Genomic DNA, 23,951 nt, shown 5'->3' on the forward strand with positions numbered 1-23,951 from the left:
TTATAATTAAATTAAATTAAATTAAATTAAATATAGTTAATCTGATTACTTTGGACATATTTCACTATTTCCTGCTTATGTCACATTACAATTTGCAATTTGCAGTAATGTCTGGGAGATTATAGATAAAAGTTTCAAGAGACTACATATGGCCCTTAGGCTGTGTACTCAGATTTATTTTGGTGTTAAGTAGGAACATGTTAAACAAACATGTTTGAACAAACTGTAGAGCCTAACCTTTGTGTTATTGTTGGCGTGCTGTTTTCTGATTGCCTGATTTTGCTATTGGGATTTTAAGTACTGCAAGCCAACTTGAATAATTTTGCGAATGCCAGTTGATATGGTTTTATGATGCTTTGAAAGCAGGAAATTATTGGACTACAAACTGGGCAAAACCGTAGTTTGCCAAGTGTCTCATTTTGTCAATCAACAGAATGCTGATTATATTAATGCTGCATTCCAAGAAGTCTGCAGATTTGTAATTTGAAAATCAATATGACAAATTGCAATTGCATTTAAATCCAATTCAAGCAATTTGGAAAACCTGGAAGAAGAAAGAAATATGATCATTAAAAAAAAAAGACAAAGAAAATTTTCTTTACTGAATCTAAATATTTTAAAAGATAAAATGTGTGTGTGTGTGTGTGTGTGTGTGTCTATTCTAAATAGAGAAAATGATTTTTTTTAATTTCTAGAAAAGAAATAATATGTGATCATATAAGGATCTAAAATTATGTGTTTTATTAAAAAATGCAAGTTATTTATTAAAAATCATTAAATCCTTATATTTTATTATTGCAACTTATTGAAATGCATTTCCATTTATTATAGTTTGTTTTTATTTTGCCTCATTCATGTCCAATTCTTAGAGATTGTCTGGACAAGTTCCTGTAATTTTCTTGGCGAGGATTTTCAGAAGTGGTTTGCCATTGCCTCCTTCCTAGGGCTGAGACACTGACTGGGCCAAGGCCACCCAGCTAAGTTCTTGCCTGAGACAGAACTAGAACTCATGGTCTTAAGGTTTCTATACTGATGCCTTAACCACTACACTAAACTGGCTGAGATTAGATTATTACTGATTTATAATTGTTGTTAATAGTATTATTGTTATTAAGAATGGCAACAGTAGGTAATATGTCTGTGCTTTAGTTGCCTTTGAATCATTGTATATGCTTAGCCCTGGTAACTTTAAGGCACATTTTTCCTAAAAGCTACTGTATATGCTTCATGTTTCATTACAGACAAATGCTTAAATGTGTTCTAAGCCAGTATTTCAGCCACAATAGGTGGAGGTGTGTTTGCGTGGTGATAATAATGAATCAAAGAACATTCATTATGCAGAGCTTTTTGAAAGAAACAGGAGCATCGGTAGTAAAATCAGTCTAAAGCACTTTTTTCCCCTCTAGGTATTAAATAATGGCATGTTAAGCTTTGCAAGGAGAGCGGGGGGAGAGAAAGAATATTAAATGGGTTGCCTTGTCTTGCCATTTCCACACCCTTCTTTAATGTAGAAGCATAAACTAACTGAAATTAATGCTGAAATAAAGGTTACAATAAAGGCAGCGCTTTGCAAATTCTTTTAGGCAGCAGTATCATGAAAGGCAAAAACTATAAACATCAGCTTACATCCACAAAACCTGCCCTACGTAGGCCAGGCTTAACTATTCACTGTTCCAGACTGTAAATCTTTCCAATATGATATTCTCACCTGCGTAAGTGAAGGGAGGAGAAAGAAAGGTGTCAGGGATGAATTCTCTTAAATCACCACTTCAGATGGCATTCATAAGCCGTGCAAGATGCCTTAATGTGATTGCCAAAGTTGAAGGCCTTCCTTAGTCTCCTTTTTTTTGTTACAAGTAGAAAATCCCAGGTAGAAAAAGAGAGAAAATAGCAGTAGTAATGGCACTTAGATTTATATACCACTTTATAGTAATTTACAGCCCTCTCTAAGGAGTTTACCGAGTCAGCATATTGCTTCCAATCTGGCTCCGCATTTTATTGACCTCGGAAGGATGGAAGACTGAGTCAACCTTGAGTCGGTCAGGATTAAACTGCTGGCAGTCGGCAGAATTAGCCTCCTGCAGTACTGCATTCTAACCACTGCCCCACCACAGCTCTTAACTCCATCTCTAAACAGAACTTTGCATTATGGACCACTAAAAGATTTTTTGCTCTTGCATTAGTGTTATGTAAAGAGGCAGTGTGGCATACTGGTTAAGACATTGGATTAATAATAGGTAGTCTCAAATTCAAGTCCAACTTGGGCCATGGAATTTTTCTGTATGACTTTGGGCAAGTTGTGCTCTGTCAATCTAACTTATCTCACAGGGTGGTTGCTACAGAGAAAACAGGAGGTAGTGGCCCCTTTTTATTGGCTCCTGAATGAAAAGTGGAATAGAAATGTGACAAATAAAGAAACTATCTCATACTACAAAGTTTATGCCTGCATTTTCATCATCAAGGCAGTCATGTGATTCTCTTGAGTGGAATCAGCAATCTTCTAATCATCATTTCCAAGAAAGACCCATGATGCAATCAACATGGGATTCTACGGCACTGAACTGTATTAGTTATCACAAAGCAGACAAGAATAAAAGACACTATCCTTGCATGTTTATGTTAATCTCCATCAACATAATTAATATCAAGAAATAGATAGCAACTGCTCAAGTGAGTGGCATGAAATTAAAAAAAATATCTTTTTTTGACCAAAAAAAAATTGCTAAATGCTCTTTTAGGATGGGTGGGTGGGTGATTTGCACACTTGTATTGGGATTGTGCTTTCAGTCTGGAGCTCTCTAGATGTTTTGGACTTCATCTCTCACCTTATTATGCAGGAAAGTTCATAATACCCAGAATACTACAAACAGAATTAGAAAAGTTACAGTCCAAGAACTTGGACTTGTTCTTTATGAAATCAGAAAAGTGGAGAGGACCATAAGATCCTTTAAAAAAAACTTCACTGGTCAATTAATCAAACTGAGCCTTAAAGAAGTATCTTCATTTGCCTAAAGAAACAAAACAACCAGCCTAGTGCAATGGTTACAGATGGAGGTGGCGTTGTATTTATTCCCTGCCTTCGTCTAGAACAGGGGTTGGGAACCTTAAACAGTCAAAGAGCCACAAAGATCCTAACCAGAAGCCCCCATTCAATTCTGGAGACGACCGGAAGTCCGGTTCAGGGGTGGGTTCTACTTACCTTTACTATCGGTTTGCAACGGGGCTGCGTGCACGAGCAAAGCAAGCATGCTCAGAAGCGAGCATGCGCAGAAGCGTTCTGATGACATCGGGATCAGTGGGCAGAGCCTGCCACCAGTTTTACTACCGGTTCTATAGAACTGGTGCAAACCGGGGGCAACCTACCACTGGTCTGGTTCCCCCACCATCGTCTCCTCCTAGTGCGGCATCCTTTTTCCTCTACCTGTCCTAACCGAAAGCCCTATCAATTGTGGAGCCGACCAGCAACAGGGAGCCGCAGCAGACCCCTGGTCTAGAGGAAGTGAAATAGTTGGATGTGATGGTAGCTCAATAAGTGCATCACCCAGATATTTTCTCATATATTCAGTCAAACAGTTTGCTGTAAACCCCTGTACGGAGGTTGCTAGGTAGTGGTGGCATGGTTGAATTCTCTCCCTTCTTAGTTATTCTGATTGGATTTCTTTGCCGGAGGTGGGGAGATTTTAACTTCACGCACTTGCTTTTTTTGTACCACTCAGCTGAAGAGGAACAAGTTGCTCTTTCTTTGTTGCTAACAGAAGCAGGGAAACGGCAAGGTCGTTCACAATTACAGGAGGGTGGGTAAGATTAAACTTTCTTTCCCTCCCCTCACAAACCTCATGACCATTGCTGTTCTCTACCTGCTATATCAACCAACCTTTCTACTAGGGGAAAAATAATTAAAACAAAAAGCAACATACCCTAGGCAAACTTCCAGAGGTCTAATATTTGTGTAAGTCTGATGCCATTTTAAATGCATGTTATGAGACAGATAAGTGGAAGGTTCCCTGTTTACATTGGCTTTCCAAAATTCCATTGTGTTCACATGCTGTATAAACACAGAGGAGCAGGGCTTGTCATAATAAAGGTCAAAAACCTGGCAGTCTCTTGTCTCTTATCCTTCTGTTGGAGAAAAGAGCAGAGCTAGAAGCGCCAGGTTAAATTAATCCAGTGAATTATTTACTCATCTATATATTTTTGTTGACACCATTTTACATTTATAAGCTGTTTCTCATCCAGCCAGCGGTTCTAGTTCTTGTATCCAAAATGCTAGAACTGGGAAGTGAAAAATAAATAAATCGGTATTTGTATCCAAATCAATCTGGAAGCTGCTCTTCTAAGTAATTCCAGTAGTTGTTGCCCCAAAATTACCATGCCTATTAAATACATTAGAGGGATGAACATCACTTGGAAATGAGAATTAGGTTCAAAAGTGCTGCTAGGTGAGAACTGTTTTGCAATTTCTTAGATGTTTTCTTCTTCCGTGAAAGGGGTGTTTGATTTTATTTTATTTTTTTCATTGCTACTTCATTCTTACAGTCTTTGAAAACATCTTTCAGGCTTCTAGAGCTTGCTTGCTTTCTGTCTCACACCCTTCCATCAACTTTCATGACTTCCATGTACAAACCTAGAGATGCCAGAGCAGAAATCCACCAATAAAACCTATGATAGATATGAGCCATGGTGGCGCAGTGGTAAGAGTGCAGTACTGCAGACTACTTCTGCTGACTGTCGGTTGACTGCAGTTTGGTAGTTCAAATCTCACCAGGTTCAAGGTTGACTCAGCCTTCCATCCTTCTGAGGTTGGTAAAATGAGGACCCAGATTTTTGGGGGCAAGATGCTGACTCTGTAAACTGCTTAGAGAGGACTGTAAAAGCACTGTGAGGTCTAAGTGCTATTGCTATGAAAGAGCGTGGAACATGGAGCAGGAGTTATTGCTGACTTTCACAGATTAATTCTGGCCCAAAACTCACTTGAGCCTGCACTTTATGTACAGTTTGTTTGTTTACTTATTCAATCTCATGTCCACTGCACTCTGCAGAGTTTTCCTTGGTCTATTTGACATCTTCCCGACAGTGATACTGTACTAGAACAGTTCTCTTGTACAAGGGATTTGAGTAAGCCTGAAAATCTTACCCACACTTTTTTAGTCTCTTCTATGATCGTTTCCTCTTCCACCTTCATTCATAAAACTGAATGCCATTCTGAGGTAGAGGCTGAGTATCTCCCCTGGTAGGACCTGAATTTGTCACAAATAGAGTGGCTAAATTCTTATGGACTGTTCTCTTAGAAGGAAAATACTGAGTTTGTCCTGATGTTTCTGGCTAATGGTTCCTTCTCCTCTTCCTCCTCATTCTCTAAAAGAGAATGTTTACTTGTATTACATTTACATTTTCAGTATATTTTATTAAATTTTAATTGCCCTGGCCATTGACTGTATTGCATTAATAAAGGTAAAAGTGAGATCTCACTCCTTAAGTTTCTATAAGCGTGGGTGTATATAAATAAAGAGACATGGTGGCTCAGTGGCTAAAATGCTGAGCTTGTTGATCGAAAAGTTGGCAGTTCAGCAGTTTGAATCCCAAGTGCCGTGTAACGGGGTGAGTTCCCGTTACTTGTCCCAGCTTCTGCCAACCTAGAAATTCGAAAGCATGTAAATAATGCAAGTAGAAAAATAGGGACCACCTTTGGTGGGAAAGTAACAGCGTTCTATGTGCCTTTGGCATTTAGTCATGCTGGCCACATGACCATAGAGACATCTTTGTACAGCGGTGGCTCTTCGGCTTTGAAACAGAGATGAGCACCACCCCCTAGAGTCGGGAACGCTAGCACATATATGCGAGGGGAATCTTTACCTTTACCTTTATATGAAACAAACAAGAAAGTTAGAAAAGAAAAAATAAATTTGGATCAATAACAATTCATCAAAAAATTAAAGTTTCTTTTTTTAAAAAAAAAAGTTTTTTTTTTTTCTTAGTTCTGTAGGACAAGGAACAGTACAGCCTGGAGGCAGAATCAAGAGAGGGATCAGTCTAGAGTTGTTATGTTGCCACAAGCAATTTAGATCCAACCCTTGGAATTCCATTAGTGCTGATCATTAGTTGACTAGATTCTTGTGTAAAAACTGTAGGTGTGAGCAATACATCAGCTGAATTGGAACTCAATGTATGGTCCCAATTCTTCACGCCTGAGAAGTTCTTTGATTTTTTTTGGCTTTGTTTTAAAATCTGTACTGAGCTGTATGAACCAACCATAATTTAATTCATATTTGAGATGAATTCATAAAGCAGCTTGGTTCAAATATATATTTTCAATTTGTCTTTAAAAAGTTATCCATAAATTCTAATGAGAAAACATCATATGGAAGCCGCTTCCATTTTTAGCAGAATGGGATAAAAAACCAGAGATTATAGACCCTTTAGAAAATACTATTCTCGCCAAGTTTCACTCTGAATATCATTATGGGCTTTACTGTGGTAACATACATATATGCCCATCATGCTAACTCTCTCAAGTATAGTGCAGAAGGTTTATGCAAAGTGCAGAAAAAAGGTAAGAAATAATAAGCAAAGAAGATTAAGGACATGTCAGAAGGGAAAGAAAAAAGAAATATGCTTATATTTAGTTTAAAGCAACTCAATTCACTGTAACTCACCATTACAAACCAGTCTAACACTTAAAGATTATTAATTCGTACATTATCTTTTGTTTGTTTATAATCAAATTAATTTGTCACCAATCTCATGGCTCAGATGACTCTTTTGTTCTTCTTCTTTGTTCTCCATTGTTCTTTGTTCTTTGACCTCACCTTTGTTCTTCTCTTTTTCTTGAGGTTCTAAAAATGCTATTCAAACATAAATTCTTCAACAGACTTCTTAAAGCATTGCTTCAGTAATCTCAGCAAGCGTAATTGCTCATGGGAATTTCCCAGAAGAGCACACCTTGACAATTCTTAAACCTCCTTAAGCACATACACCACACACTCCAACAATTTCCAAAGCATGTGTCCTCATCCTTCTACTATGTCAAATTCTAAACACAGCTACGACAGCCCAGAAAAACTTTGAAGTGCTGTGTTCCAGAAGTGTGAGTTTTCCTCTTAACCCAGCTTAAGACTTTTCCATCTAGACCAGGGGTCTCTAACCTTGGCAACTTTAAGACTTGTGGACTTCTCCTCCCAGAATTCCTCAGCCAGGAAAGCTGGCTGAGGAATTCTTGGAGTTGAAGTCCACAAGTCTTAAAGTTGCCAAGGTTAGAGACCCCAATCTAAACCATCCATAATGCATACATCTTTGGCTGAAGCAGTTGGGGCTGGTTGTCGGCCTTTTGTAATAGGGCAGTTCAGGAAACAAACACCACAAGAAATATAGACCATATAGATATAAACCATAAGAACAGAATCTCGAAAATCTGAAAATGCTTTACCTTCCCCCCCTCTTACACCAAAGAGGTTTAAGATGGAGCCGGTTTAGCTTCTTTCTAACTGTTTCTTTCTTTCCTAGGCTTCATTCATGTTTTCTTAGCGACTGCATTCTGTCTCCAAGGTCACATCTATGATTCTCTAAAACAGTGATTCTCTTCTGGAAGATTTATTGTGGGAGGCTCCCCTTTCGCCTGATCAGTGGTTTGGCACTTGTTCTGCAGCATTGGGTTGGGACAAGGGGTACTGGAACTCTGGCTTTTCTCTCTCTCTTTTTTTTTAATGGCTTAATAAACAAGTCCAAACGCATGTCCCTGGTCCCTATAATTAGTGAAGGTATGCAAAGCATCACAACTTGGCAAAGCCACCTCAATTGTTGCGTGATTTTACTGAACAAAGCTTCTGCACAGGCCTAGGCCCATTTGTCAGCTGGAGTGTTGGCCCAATTGATCCAGTTTGATTACAGAAAAGTGGTGGCACTGCTTCACTCAGTCAGGCCCTTCCATAGGCATGTCAGTAAAAACCTTCCTGAGTCATGGTGCTCCTTTGAAATGCAAATGATAAAAAAGACGGAAGAGGATTTGCAAGAGTAATCAAAATGAGCTGTATCCATATTGGTATTCAGCTGAGTCCATTAATCTTGCTTTTTAATACAAAGATGGCTGGTGAGGATAGCACTAGCACTTAGATTTATGTACCACTTCACAGTGCTTTAGAGCCCTCTCTAAGCGGTTTACAGAATCAGCATATTGCCCCAAACAATCTTGGTCCTCATTTTACCCATCTCGGAAGGATGGAAGGCTGAATCAACCATCAGCCGGTCGGGATCGAACTGCTGGCAATTGGCAGAATTAGCTTGTAATTCTGCATTCTCACCACTGCCCCACCACGGCTCTAAGGATTGCTTACAAAGAAAGGTAATTACTTATTTTAAGAGAACTCTTCCAACATAGCACTTTCCACCCACAAACAGCCTGCTTTCCATACCCCCCACCATGCATTTGCTCTCCTCCCTCCCGACATGCCCATAATATATGCTCCCTTCCCATCTAGCAGGCATGTTCCCTTTTTCCATAATAGCGATCCACCCACAGTGTCCTCTGTTTCCATCTCACCCACTCACTCACCATCTATGCTTTCTTCTTCATGCATCATCACACAGTCATTCTCAAAAACTTGGCATATTAGAAAAAGTCCTTAATGAAAAAAGAACTGATTTTTTTTAATCAGTTAGAAATTGACAAAACAGAATACTTCCCTTCAAGCACAGATCGTAGAACATAGATGATTTTGACAGACTCCCATATCTTTAACCTTCACACTTTGTAACACTTACCATTCAGTGTGTCAAACATCAAACAGTTATAACTTGCTGCAAAATGTACATTCCCACACATATAAAAACCATGCAGTAAGAATTATTCTGTGCAGACCAAATTATAAAGAACAATAAATATATATATGAGAGTGCAGTTTGGAATGAATATGAAACAATTGCTGATTAACAGCTTATTCTATATCCCTGTCACTGACTAAAAGTTATTAAAGAATCAAGGCATATTTTATTGATAGGAATTTATGCTAAAATGACAAATATGGCTATTTGATCTTCAAAAGATATAAATTCTTATTAATCCAATTCAATTTAAATCATTTTAGATCACTTGGGCTAATATCTAGAAAACATTCTAAATCACCATGAGATATACTGTAAGAGTTTTAATTAAAATTAAGATATTATCTTTTATCAAGATGTATGCCTAGTGGCTAAAATAATAAGCAAATACTTGATCTATGTGCTTTTAATTACATTAATATCCTGTCCTTCAAGAATCACTTGCATATTGTCCCATTCAAGTCTTAGCCATGGCAACTTTCAGACCCATTCTTATCTTTACTTCAGAAGCAACTCTAAGAAGCAGAGAACAGAAAACATACCTTTGATGAAAAGATGAAATTACCTTTGGATCTGACAAAGAAAACTATGGTCTGCTTTGAATAGGATCATATTTTCCAATAACACAAATGAATCCTAGTGAACATCAGTTTCCCGCTCCTTTCCTCTCTTCTCCTCCTCTCCCTTCCCTCCCTTGCTCTTCCCTGCCCTACCCTGCCTTTATTTTTGATGAAGAAATTTGGTACTCCAACATTCAGGTTCAACATTACAGCTGCCTGTCTTGAACTCAAGAAACTAGATTAAACTTGAGATACAAATATATGCCTATGTATACCCTGTTTCTCCCAAAATAAGACATCCCCTGATAATAAGCCCAATCTGTCAAGTGTCAGTCACTCCCTGTGAATCGGGCGTCTCCGACTTTGTTTTTCATCAGAAAACTTCAGCGCTTACTGTATGACCACCGTGTAAGCTACGATTAAACCGGATAGTTTCACCTTTGAGTGTGTGCGTCTGGTGTTTGTTCGGCGGAGCACAGGTGGTTCCAGAGGATGCTGACACAATCGGGCTTTTGAGTGTATGGCAATAAGGCCAAGCCTCAGGGTTCAAAAAAATGTAAGACAGGGTCTTATTTTCAGGGAAACACGATACATATATGTATATTAAGGGTTCTGTAGAAACGGGGTTACAGAGGTCTTAATAGTAGGTTAGATTGGTAGACTGGAGTTCATATAATTGTTTTAGGCTCCACTAAATCAGATTAAGGCAATCCTACACTTTGTGTCATCTTAGATGCAAGGAACCCAGTATTCTACTAAAATAGTTTGATAGCCCTGTGGAGAAATTTGTGAAATAACTCACCTAAAATACATCTCTCCCTCCCTCTCTTCCCCCCCACTTTCTCTCATCATGTGTCAGACACATGACAAAAGTTTGAAACTTTAATCACATGATTACTGTAAGAGAAGGAGTGGCAGAGCCTGGGGATGGAGTCAAAAAAGGAATCAGCTTAGAGTCTTTACATGCCCACAAGCAGTCTAAGTTCAAGCCCTTTTGAATTCTGTTAACTCTTATCTAGTGCCAAAATAGTACTGTTTGCTGACTATGCATAGGTATGAACAATAAATCAGTTTAACCGGAACTTAATATGTGGCCCTGGTCTTAGCATTTGCTGCTACTGCTTTAATTTCAATGTTGTGGTATTTCTTTTCTATTCTAGCAGCTGGTTTCCTTCTAGTTTCATTATGTACTGTTTATAGTAAAGACTTTTTCTTTCTTAATGTTATGACATGTTCTATTTTAACTATATTCTTTCCAGGGAAATCTAGTTAATAGAAAACATTCAATCAGTCAATATCCTGGGCGGGGGGGACGACTTATGTAGTAACATGACCCTTCAAGAGTTACAAAATACATAATTCTATTATGAACTAAAGTTAAAATCTGTTCCTGGGCTTTCTTTTCTTCTCTTTTGCACTTTTCACTTTAATTGTGTTGCCTATCTTGTCAGCACCATCTTTGTTTTCTTGAAATAAGAAGTGTGCAAGGGTTCTTTCTTCTAAAATAATTACAATAATAAATAAAACAGGATCAGGTGCTCAAAAGAGATAACAAACAGTTAACTTAAAATTAGCTGAATAAATAATTTAATCATTACTCTTTTATAGAATCCAGTTTACTTATTCATAAGTACTATCCTTTCCTTTTTACTGAAGCATATGAAAATAGAAAAAATGAAAATATCCTTTGAGAAATGTCTAGTCCTCCAATTGTTGCTATATGACATAACATTCCCAAATCCCTCCCATTTGCTTATATAAATAGTCCTGGTTAGCGACCGCCTCGTTTAGCAACCATTCACATTTACAAAATGTGACGAAATATAACTTCGTGACCAGTTCTCCCATTTACAATCTCGCAGGTCTGTAAAGCAAAGAAAAGCTGAAGTATGATCATAAACAAAGAAACAATGTCTTGCCAGGCTCAAGGTTGGCTCAGCCTTCCATCCTTTCTAAGGTAAGTAAATTGAGGACCCAGTTTGTGGGGGCAATAAGCTGACTTTGTATAAAATATACAAAAGAATGAAGGCTATTGCTTAACGCACTGTAAGCCGCCCTGAGTCTCCGGAGAAGGGCGGCATATAAATCAAATTTAAAAAAAACTTAGTAGCTGCTTCAATTAAAGACCGAAGTACTGATACCATTTGTGGTTGCTAAATAAGGATTTCCTTTATTAGTTGTGCCTGCTGTAAATTGTTATTCAGCAAGATTTGGAAGGCTCCGTCTTCATACTGAAGAAATAGAAACATTATTAGACATTTTTAAATATCTGGCAGACTATCTAAACACTCATCCAACCTTATTACTTTAAAACAGATGTTGTATGCTTTTTAAAACATATTTATTTCTTTAGCAGCCTATCTAAAAGAAAAGAAAATATATACTAATTTTTACTGATGTTTTTAATTGTGTTTGGATATATAAAGATTAATATTTTAATGTATTATAGTTATTATACAGCTATTATAACTTAGGACTTTTAGTTTAAAGGCTCTTTATCTTATATTATGATGTAACAATTTATTATAAATAGATTACTGTATTAGTCATTGCTCTATTTGGTCTGTACTCTGATTTGTAAAAATAATAGTACATAATAAATAAAACTATTACTACTACTATTTATTTCACAGGGTCTAATGCAAGTAAGTTGTAGCATTTGTGTGATGATGTCACCATACACCCATCATAATTTGTCCCATTGTGCAATCTCCTAAGAGGGAATTTGGTGTAGCAGTTAAGGTACCAGGCTAGAAAGTTGGAGATTGTGAGTTGTAGACAAGTCGTAGGTATGAAGAACGCTAGAAAAAGTACAGAGAAGAGCAACAAAGATCATTAAAGGACTGGAGGCTAAAACATATGAAGAACAATTACAGGAACTGGGCATGGCTAGTCTAGTGAAGATAAGGACCAGGGGAGATATAATAGCAGTGTTCCAATATTTGAGGGTCTGTCACAGAGAGGAGACGGTCAACCTATTTTCCAAAACACCTGAAGGCTAGACAAGGAATAATGGATGGAAACAAATCAAAGCCATAAAATAGCAGCCCAAATGCAGCATGAGGAAATTCAAAATTTCTGTAAGCAGCCACATTTTGTTGAGAGGAATGAAGTGTTTTGCACGTCCCTATTTTGCAGCATCTGGCAATTTCAAGGGTTCTGGGTAGAAATATTTATCTAGGAGCCAATAAAGCAACATCAACAAGACAACAACAATTGTGTTCAACCATTAGTTTTAAGTTATTGAATTAGTTCTTTGCCTTTTAACTGATTCAAAAATTTCCCCCTTGGATATTTTATAGGGAGGAAGCATGTCAAAAACAAACCTAGAAAGAAGAAACATCCAAACTGATTAAAATACATCTTTCTTTGCTCTTAGTTTATTAGGAGTTGTTTTATGCACAGCGTGTTGTTGTTGTTTTTTAAGAGATGCTGAATCTGAAACATAAATACATAATCATGCATTCAGGCCATAACGAAGAACTCACCATCATTAAATTATCCTTATCACAATTACAATCTCTCTGTTTTTGAATACTACAATTGTTGGAGTCCAGTCAATTTAAAAATATTAATTTTTTCATGTGCTAATTATAGCATAAGCTAATGTGTTTGTTTTATATCAGTTGATATTTCTTTGTTCGCTGTCAATTCCCTGATTACTTATATAATTCAAAAATATGCCAGTCGTTTAACTTCTTTTGTTCAAAGTGAATTCTCATATTCAGCTGCCTTTGACATAATCAGTTTTGTAAATTAATGCTCTCTCTGCATGAAGCAGAGTGTGGAGATGGATGAAAAAGAAATTGGGCAACTCTATGTCCTACATAACACTGAAGACTCAATAAATTATAAATATAATGCAAATAAATAATAATTTTACCTTCATGTGGTTGTGGGCCTTACGTGCTTTGAGGAAGATGAAAGTTATGCCAGAGGGTCAACTGGATATGTCTCATCAGAGAAGCAGGACAAAGAGTGTCTCTCCCATAAATAATATGTAAGATCTAAATTACAGAAATCCATAATGGCTTGGTCATTGTCCAGGTCCACAAGGACCCCATTATGTGTTTGAGTTCCTGAACATCTGGTGAAATATGGGCTACAGGTCTCAGGAGTTTTGGCTGAGCAACCAGTCAAGCAGAACTACTAGAAGAAAAAGTGCTTACCCATTACAAATATACAGAGATAGAAATCCTGTAACAATACTTTTAACATCATCAAACATGCACATCTGCCTAACCCAGGTCCTTGAAAAGGACTTAGTAGGTGGACAAAAATGCCAAATCCAGTTTAAACATCCAGCTGACTGGGCAGTGAACCAAAATAAATAATAATTCATACATAAATAAATACTCAAAGACTAGAAGCAGCCCTTGAAAGTTCCATTATCATCTCATTTTTGAACCTACAATATTACCTGTTGTACATACATACATTCACATTGCTTCCTTTCAGGGTAAGCAACGTGATGCCAAGTGCAGATATAAAGAAGTAAACAAAAGAAATAGGAGGCAGGAGAGAAAAGAAAAGGAAATTTTATTACATTTAGTTTACCCAGCATCAATCACTATACTTCTCTGTATTTTTCTGCTATTTCAACCATTCACATTTCCACCACATCCCTACAGCATTTCACACTTTATCTTTTGTTCTTTAAATTTCTTACCTCTCTCTTTGAAATGGTTCATCAGTTCCATCTAACCATGACTTTCATTGTGCCCTTTCATCTCAACCCATCAACTGTTCCTCCCTATATTTTTTCTGCAATCTGATCCTCACCCAATCTCTATATGACCAAACTGCCTGAATGTATACGTCTTTCATACATGTCATTCACTGACAGGATTTTCCTGAGAAATATTGAATCTAGACACCTTGAAGGACAGAGATTTGAAGACACGGCTTTTGATAAGCCAGCTTTATTACAATAATTGGAAAAGTTGTTAATGAAGAAATCCTGCAAGTGCAGCATGTAAGATGCAAGCCATATATTTAGCAAAGCTCAAAATGTAAATCCCTTTATCCTGCCTTTATGGCTTGACAGGTTGAGAGCTATCCTCTGGGGCAGGGGTGAAATGCTCCCGGTTCGGACCGGATTGCCTGATCCGGTAGCGATGGAGGCGGGTAGTTCAGAGAACTGGTAGCAAAAATCCCTGCCCCCCCCCATGCCCAGCTGAGCCGCACAATCATCAGAGGCTTTTTTTTACTTTTAAAAGCATTTTTTCTACAATCTCTTTGGCCGAAAAAATGCTTTTAAAAGTGAAAAAAAAAAAGCCTCTGATGATCACACGGCTCAGCTGGGATCGTCAGAGCCTTTTGAAAGCATTTTTTACAACCTCTAAGCTGAAGAGGTTGTAGAAAAAATGGTTTTAAAAGTAAAAAAAAAAATTGGCCACGCCCACCCAGTCACCTTACACCTCCCCCCACACCAAGCCATGCCCACAGAACCAGTAGTAACAAATTTTAGATTTCACCACTGCTCTGGGGGAAAGAAGTTGCCATCTGAATTTTGTTACTGTAATGGGCCACACTGGTCTCAAGGTCTCTTCTTCTAGCCATGCTGGATTTAGCCTTCATACCTTTCTCTTCCCCCCCCTCTTCCTCAGTTAGATGTATCCTCCCTGCTTCTGGGCAGGTGAACCTAGCAGGAACTGTGAGCCTCTTTCCATTCCATCACTGTATCTGTAGGAGCTGAAAAAAACCCTTCTTCTCCCTCCTTTCATGCCAGGGAGGAGATAGAAGACAAAGAGGTACAACATAGAGATTTCCTGTTTGGCAACTCAGTTCAGTCCAGAACTCTTCTTCTCACACAGAGTTCAAAGACAAGAAAACTTGAATAGACCCAATGAAAGTTGGGAGGATACACTGACCAAGGGTCCCACAATGTCCATGCTTCTTTCCAATCTTTAACCCATCTCCTCAACTTTAGGTGGGAGGAGAAGGAATCCATCTCAATTCCATCCCCAAAATTCCCTCTCCCATCTCAAGGAGAGGGTTTCTGTTCCTCTCTTGAGATTGATCCAACCATTACCACGCTAGATTGAAAACCTAACACTTCTATCCTTGTGTCTGGTAAATGCCAGTCCTAAAGACTTGGCCTTGTCTAATTACTGTACATAGAGCTACCATAAAAGATGGGGACATAGATATCCATTGCTGCCTTCCAGAATCTCTTTATTCAGAAGGAATCCTATATATTCTATAATTCAAAATGCAATCCATTGGAGTATTCTTCGACACCAGGATTCAAAAACATCCATACTCTTTCTATCCAGCTTCTTCAAAATCCAACTTTCACTTTTATAGAATGTCATAGGGAAAATCACTGCTTGGATGATTCTGCTCTTTGTATTATAGCTTTGTGGGGAATAATAGAGAAGATCAAATTTCAGAACTTATTATTGCAAATCTGAGTCCTCCCGATTAAACTTCTTGAAAGGGAACTGACTCATTTCCCAACCAGTCAGCTCTGGGATGCTTAGGACATCTACTGGAAAAATGACCCTTTTCCCCACAAATTCAGCATTTAATTATGCCTCAGACAGGTGATATTTATAAGAAAATCCTGGGCAAAATGACCTGAACCTCTGCAGTATAAATTTAGAGTTGTATATGTTTGATGATGCTTCTCTGTAGTTGACAGTGAATTCGTAATGACTCCCAAATGCATGGATTCAACATCTGAAGACTCTTGATGAGCAGATGGAAGTGGGGAAGCAGGAAATGATAAAGTACTAGCATCTTTCTTTTCTCCTGCACTTCTGCCGTAGTTCCTTGACAATTATGTAGCCATACAGATTTGGATTAATTATTCTATTGGAATGGCACCTGGACTATTGCAAGGCAAAATATGAAAGAACATATAAAATTTGACCAAATCATAAAGCATCCCATGTTTCAACACAAAATAACCCACATGAATAGACTCTGCATGCCTAGTGGTCATTTTAATGAAAAGGTCCCGCTAGAAAGATTTGTTGATTTGCAAATAGGACTAATATAAAAATCATATCAAAACGAACAATGTGACGTTTTATTTCAGAACTGCACTATTGTGTCGAAGATGGGCAAAGAAATGGCTTGGAGGGCAGAAAAAAATGAGATCAATCAATTCATAACAAAACTGCTCAGTCGAATGGATCAAAGTATTGTGGAAAATCCATATTGAAAAATAACATTCACAAACCCGAAAGGCAACAATTTATCTCAACATCTCCCTTTTAATTAGGAAGTAAATTTATAATAGTACCCTGATTTTGATTAATTTGATATTGAGTATCGGAGACAGGCATATTATTCTGCAGAATAACATATGAGGCAAAAAGGCTAGTTAATTTAGTTCTTCTTTCAGTTCTTCATTCAACTTTCTCTTAATTAACATACCCAACCTTTTAACATCTTCCCATTGGTTTTTATTCAGACAGGGGAGTAGTTCTTCTTACATTTGCCTCTAATAAGAGTAAATTATTTTACAGACTTTGATATTTTTGTCATCCTTAAGTAGGATTAATTAGGTAGAAAATTCAACAGTATAGATCTTATTGCCTTGTAACTGAACAATCCATAATTACATTAAAATAACTATTAGAACTTATGTTTTGCTGGTGGAACTGGGGCATGTGATGCCAGACTGACAGGTAAGAAGGGGAGAGGGAAGTATTCCCACTAAAAAAGGTTAGAAAGGTACATAGGCTTTGGGTGTTAAGCCTTCCGTTTATTCTCACACTTGTTTTACAGTTACTTCTCACTTAATGTCCACTCATTCAGTGACCATTTGAACTTACAGTGGCACTGAATGAATGGGACTTATGATGGGTGCTTGTAGCTGCAGCGCAACAATCCTGCAGTCACAATTTGGGGGGGGGGTTGGCACTCAGTTCATAATTATGACATTTTGACATCCTGTGGCTGCATGATCACCATTTGCGATGTTTACCGCTGGCTTATGACAAGCAAAGACAACGAGGAAGCCAGCAAGAGGTCACAAATGGTGATGCTGCAATCATGCAGGATTACAACTGTCATTGTAAATCAGAAGGGTCATGTGATATTGCATCCATGACTATGTTGCTTAACTACGGCATTCCCAATCCCAATTACTATCATTCTCTTGGGTTGTTATTTGTATATTTAAGACATCAGCCAGTTTCTTTTGCATGTCCAATGTCATTCTTGTAGCCCATCATTTTTAAATCAACTTTCAAATCAGTATCAACTTTATCAGGTAAAACTTGTCACTTTTCCATAGCATATTTTGAACACAGTCTATCTATAGAAACAGACACTCTTAAAATTAATTTCCAGGTCCATTGTTCAAAAATATCCTTCAGTATGTCCAATGTTAAAATATTTTGCTCAATTCTTATTTGTAAGTCAAATTTAACTGTTTTTCCCTTTCTTCTTTAATTGTAATCTTTAGTTCCTTCTAATTCCCTCTATAGTGTCTATAATTTTTTTTAAAATTTTAATGTACTATTTTTTTTTTAAATATTGAAAACAAAAGCCTTTTCATATGGGACGTATTTTTATAATCCCCAAATTCCAAAATCTTATTTCAAATGTATTTGGAACCTTAGTTCATTTGTAACTTTCTAAAATCAAAAATCTAATCATTCTTTTGCTGTTTATTCAAGAAAAACGATCAAGTTCTTAAACTTGTATTTAAAACTTTTTTCGCTAAGGATTGAAAGTAACTCACCCACAGCTGTAAAGTTTGTCATTCTAAAGGTTGGTTGCTTGCTTGCTTTTTTACTTTCCCAGAAGTAAAGACTTGTTCCTGTGACATTCAGTGACATCTAAGAAAGGTCAATTTGATTGTCTGTTGTTGGTTTATTATTAATCATCATTTTCAAAGTAAAATCTCTCTTCAACAGATTTCATGCATGATTGATTAGAACAAAAATGGAACTTAGGTTTTACATTTTAGCCATTGATTTATCTCAAAAGATTTACTCAGCACATTTAGCTCTTTGTTAAATGTCCTTGTAATTTTTTTCTATTTAAGTGAATGAGACATATATGTCATTATAATATCATCAATGACAGTTTTCTGCTGTCTAATCAAAATTGCTTCACAAGTCGCAGTGCGGTGTCTTTTGAAATAATAAGATTTCTGACAATGGAAATATTTTGTGATTTCCATAAATTGCAAGTTGAACCCACTGCATTGTCTTTCTTTGCAAACTGGATAAAATCCCAAAGTTTCCCTCTTACTACTTGCCAACAGTTCACATTAATTTTGTCCCCTTAACTATTGTTCCAAATTTATTTTATGCACATATACAGTATATCACAGAAGTGAGTACATCCCCTCACATTTTGTAAATATTTAAGTATATCTTTTCATGTAACAACACTGAAGAAATGACACGGCTACAATGTAAAGTAGTGAGTATACAGCTTGTGTAACAGTGTAAATGTGCTGTCCCCTCAAAATAACGCAACACATAGCCATTAATGTCTAAATTGCTGACAACAAAAGTGAGTGAACCCAGTGGTGGGTTGCCCCCAGTTTGGACCAGTAGTAAAACCGGCAGGAGGCTCCACCCACTGACCCTGATGTCATCACAAATGATCTGCACATGCACTCGCTTCACTCGCACACACGCGCGATCCCGTTGCGAACCGGTAGTAAAGGTAAGTAGAACCCACCCCTGAGTACACCCCTAAGTGATAATGTCCAAATGGGTCCCAAAGTATCAATATTTTGTGTGACCACCACTATTTTCCAGCACTGCCTTAACCCTCTTGGGCATAGAGTTCACCAGAGGTTCACAGGTTGCCCCTGGAGTCCTCTTTCACTCCTCCATGATGATGTCATGGAGCTGGTGGATGTTAGAAACCTTGCGCACCTCCATCTTCCAATTCAGGATGCCCCACAGATGCTCAATAGGGTTTAGGTCTGGAGACATGCTTGGCCAGTCCCTTTACCCTCAGCTTCTTTAGCAAGGTAGTGGTCATTTTGGAAGTGTGTTTAGGGTCGTTATACTGTATATACCTTCACCATATCATTATCATCATTACCTTTACAAGAGTAAATTTATTATCCTGAAATTTAAAATATTTCTGGTGTTGCCCATAGGTTCTTTACCTAGCGACCCAGAGAGGATGTCAGGAGGTATATCTTTTTTTGTTTTTAAAAAGTCTAGTTGTTCATGAGGAATTAATTGAACATCATGTAATATGAAAAGTTAAGATATATTGCTCTTCTTTAAAGAGATATATATGCAACGTACCTACAAAGGATGAGGCTTTAATCACATGGATATGTCTGCTCCTTAAGCTAGTTTTGTCCATAAATTGCATTCATCTTTCCTTATCAATCCTGCACATTATCATGAAGGGCTGGATGTTAAGGTTTGCCTTTCTGAATTTCTTTCCATTGGTCGAAAAATACCTAAGGCTGTTATGAAAACACAATGTTTCATTTCACGTGAAAAATAATTTTTGAAAGTAATCACACTCTTTTATAGGGCACATCGGAAAAGAAATCTGGTTGTTTCCCAAAAATATATCATAAATACCCTTCTTCCTAAAGTTGAGAAAGAATGCCCAGCCGAAGGTCACTGAGCTGGCTTTGCATTTAAGTCAGGGCTCAAACTCACAGTCTCCGAGTTTCTAACCTGCTTCCATCACCACTACACTAGATTGGTCCCTAGTGGTAGTTAAGAATCCCAAATTCTTAATAATCCATCCTAGAATTTTCATCTAGGTAGCAATTATCTTAGATAACACAGGGAATAAAATAGAGCATTGAGAAATATGGGTAGCCTCAAAATCATTCTTTCAAGACAGTATAGAACAGTGGTGGGTTTCAAATATTTTTACTACTGGTTCTGTGGGCATGACTTGGTGGGCGTGGCATGGCTTGGTGGCCATGGCAGGGGAAGGATACTGTAAAATCCCCATTTCCTCTGCTACTGGTTCTCCAGAACTGGTCAGGACCTGCTGAAACCCATCTCTGGTGTAGAACCATTATAAATCAATGCTTCTACAGATAGATTCAATTCAGAGACAGAGGTAGAAAATCTATGTCTGAGACACAATAGCTCTCATTAGTTGTAATTCATCAGCATCTACAGAGCCAGAATCCCTGTTCTAGACATTATGAGTTAGGCTCCCTAAAAAAACAATGTAAACTAATCTTCCTTTTGATTTGCCTTTTCCTCCTATCTTTCTCACTATGACTGGTCTCTATGTTTCCATCTTCCTAACATGCTGCTTCATGATCAGTAGAATATTTGTTGAAAGCATCCAGTAACCTGTTACTTGCTGTGTTGACTTTTTCTGCTTCTCTCCCTGACCCATTAATTTTGTTATTTATTTTTCTCCTCTTTCTATTCCTACCAGATCCTCTAATCTAGGATTTTATCTTTGATCTTCCTCAAGTATCTTGATCTGAGCAAAGTCGTTCTTTTATTACGGAGACCAACTGAGAATTTTGTTCAAGGAATAATAATAGATCAGACAACTCTGATTGGGTCTTGTAATTCTGGTCACAAAAGTATACACTTCACAATAAACCTGTTTTTATGCATTAAAGTATCTTCATTTATGCTGAAGAAGGGATAACTGATGAATGTTTATCTCAGGGTGCCTGGAGGATTTAAATTGTTTAGTGCTACTTACTCCATATTTTACATTGATTTGTATTTTGCTCATCTAAGAATGCAGGAAGACGGAACAGGTGAAGGTGTTTTCCTCATCTTTTCATTCATTTACATCAACACATCTGCATATAAATGGCAAATCAGACCTTTGTACAGTTCCTGCCATTGCTTTATTATAGATTACTTTGTAATCTAATCTTGTGGTTGACTGTTACAGGCACAATCCTAGAAAGTGATTGACGAATGTAGCATCTCCATTGTGATCCTGTGAAGATGCTACATTTGTCAATCACTTTTTTGTGACGCAGTGGGTTCCCAGGGTTTAGCTACCCCTTTCATTTATCATTATTATTAATAATTCCGTTGACAGAACACAGGAACACACAGGCAAGCAAGTAAGGAATGGCGATATCTTTTCAAAATATTAATTATTAGAACAAGGAACGTAGTTGTTGCTTGTTTGCCTGGACAAATTGAGGACAACATTGTTGATTGCCTGTGGTTTTGTTTACTGCACAGTGCACACCAATATGATTAATAAGGTATAGAAAGCCAGCATCATTAAGGCAATGTTTTGCACTCATGATAAAGATTAGCACCTGTGTGTCATACTTCACTGTCAGTGACTCATTTCAGGCCCGTCACATAATGAAGAAATTAAGAGGGGGAAAATCCCATTTATTCCATCCAGCTGGAGACTTATCACAGCACTACAGAGCATGCTGCTTTATTTTATTTTTTCCTTTTCAAGAAATAAATGAAACATATTTACAAGTTTCTAGCAATGTGAATGGCAAATAAGCATTTGACTAATAACCCACTGCTTATTTCTGCCTCCTAAAGACCAAGATAAAATTAAAGCTTCTGTTTACCTAGTACACAGAATTATTTTGCTTATATAGGGTATTAAACCCCACTGTGGGCGTAATAAAGTAATGTGCATTTTGTAGAGCCCAAGATGTACCTCAAACCACCTACCCTTCTCATTTAAAAGACAGCCTTTTAAGCATTCTGTTTCAGGAATCATTTAAAGTCCATTGGTGATTTGTTATCTTTACTGCTTTTACTTCAGGTCCTATTTAAGAAATATTTTTAATTGCCTTTCTGTGTCTAATGGAGGACGGATAGCTATAAAAATCCTTCCTTTACTCTGTTTACATTGTTTCTTTTCAACGTTCTCTTATTTTACTTCCAGTGTCCAAAAGCCTTTCTATTTCTTAAGACATTGTCTTTTATACAAACCACTTCCACTCTGTAAGGGAGATGGGCAGTTTAGAAATAGCAAACATAAATAAAAGTAAATAAAGAAATTTGTTGGAGAATTAAGGCAGGAGGTTTGGACAAGCTTTTTTAGCACAACATCCCGTTTTACTACAGTTATGCTATTGTTTTCCCCCTTTTCTTGGTCACTCTTCTTTACCATCTTCTCAGGGGTTTTATTCACTTTGTCTTTTCCAACAACCTTATTTTAAAAGGCTGAGCTATGGAAAACCTGCCTTCCCTCACAAGAGGTCTTCTGCTAGCTTTAGGAAATATGCTACTTTCCTTGCAAGAAATAGTTTTCAACCAGTTCTACTACTACTCTTTGTCCTGAATCAGGTTAGTTTTATTGAACCCCAAACATACTGCAACTGACCTGTTTAAGGACTATTTATTCCATCCTGCCAAGATGCGTTCAAGCATCAAGCTGCAGCCTTAGTACATAAGGCCAAAGCCTACTCTACTCTAGTCTGAATCTTTGCTGAAACGACAAGTACTTCTTAATCTGAAGTTGAATTATATTAGTTGGAAATCAGATCAGATGCATTCAGCATTTGTAATGAAGATTGTCGATTGCCTCAGTTTCCTTCCTTGTCAGATTACTATCCAAAATGGCTATCTAATTATTGACTATGAGGAAAGAAATTGTGTTCCTGGGCCAAGTACAGTATTTTTCTGGGTTATCTGAGGCTTTGTTCTCGCCGTTGGCCTTTGTTGCCAAAAGGACTCTCTTAGAAGTGAAAGGGCTTCACTTGTAATCAGCACAATAAATATGGAATTGAATTCAGGCATCTAGATCAGGGGTCTCCAACCTTGCCAATTTTAAGACTTGTGGACTTCAACTCCCAGAATTCCTCAACCAGCTTTGCTGAGGAATTTTGGGAGTTAAACTGATAAGAACAGATACTACACTTGATCTTAGCCAAAAGGCCGAGAAGTGATCTATAAAATATTGTTGGGGGAAGAGGAGAGGGGAAATTTAGGAAAGATGGTATGGGAAACCGATTTGAAGATACAAATAGGGCAACAGAGTTGGGACAGAATTTGGCAACAAAGAGTGTTGAGAAATATGTCAGTAAGAATAAAAGAGAATTACTACAAAATGGTATGGAGGTGGTACTTAACTCCGGTTAGATTAAGCAATATGAATCAGCACTATTCAGATAACTGTTGGAGAGGTTGTGGGAAAAAGGAACGTATTTACATATGTGGTGGGATTGTAAATTTGTGCAAAAATTGTGGAAGATGGTGTTTAAGGAGATAGAAGAAATTGTAGGAATAAAGGTAGAAGAGGCACCAAAGGAAGCATTACTCTCACTATTGGAAGATATAAAATGTAAAAAAGAGACTAAAGAATTGATAATAAATTTGTTGACCGCAGCAAGGTTATTGATTTCTAGGAACTGGAAGACACAGGGTGATTATCGTTTGGAAGAATGGTATAAGGAAGTATGGGATATTGCCATAAATGATAAATTGACTTGCAATATTAAAGTAAGGAGGGACATAATGAAAGTAAACGAATTCAATGAAATCTGGAAACAGTTCCTAATATATGTGTTTTCTGGAGGAAGAGGGATACCACCACCAGAAGAAGCCTTAAGATTCTGGAAGCAGGAATGATCCCGAGGGGTGGGGGAGCACTCGTTGATTGTTTGTATTGTGTATGTTAAGGTTATTGTTGTTGTGTTACCAACCAGCAGAG

The 23,951-nt window shown here is 37.5% G+C and overlaps 1 pseudogene; it reads right to left on the bottom strand.

Annotated features, from left to right (window-relative positions):
- Positions 1-23,069: 23,069 nt before the first annotated feature.
- On the bottom strand, positions 23,070-23,188 carry LOC117676763 (U2 spliceosomal RNA; annotated as a pseudogene).
- Between the last annotated feature and the right edge of the window lie 763 nt (positions 23,189-23,951).

Source organism: Pantherophis guttatus, chromosome 6 (genome assembly GCF_059756535.1).
Source record: "Pantherophis guttatus breed Tessera chromosome 6, ASM5975653v1, whole genome shotgun sequence".
Classification (NCBI taxonomy): Eukaryota; Metazoa; Chordata; class Lepidosauria; order Squamata; family Colubridae; genus Pantherophis; species Pantherophis guttatus.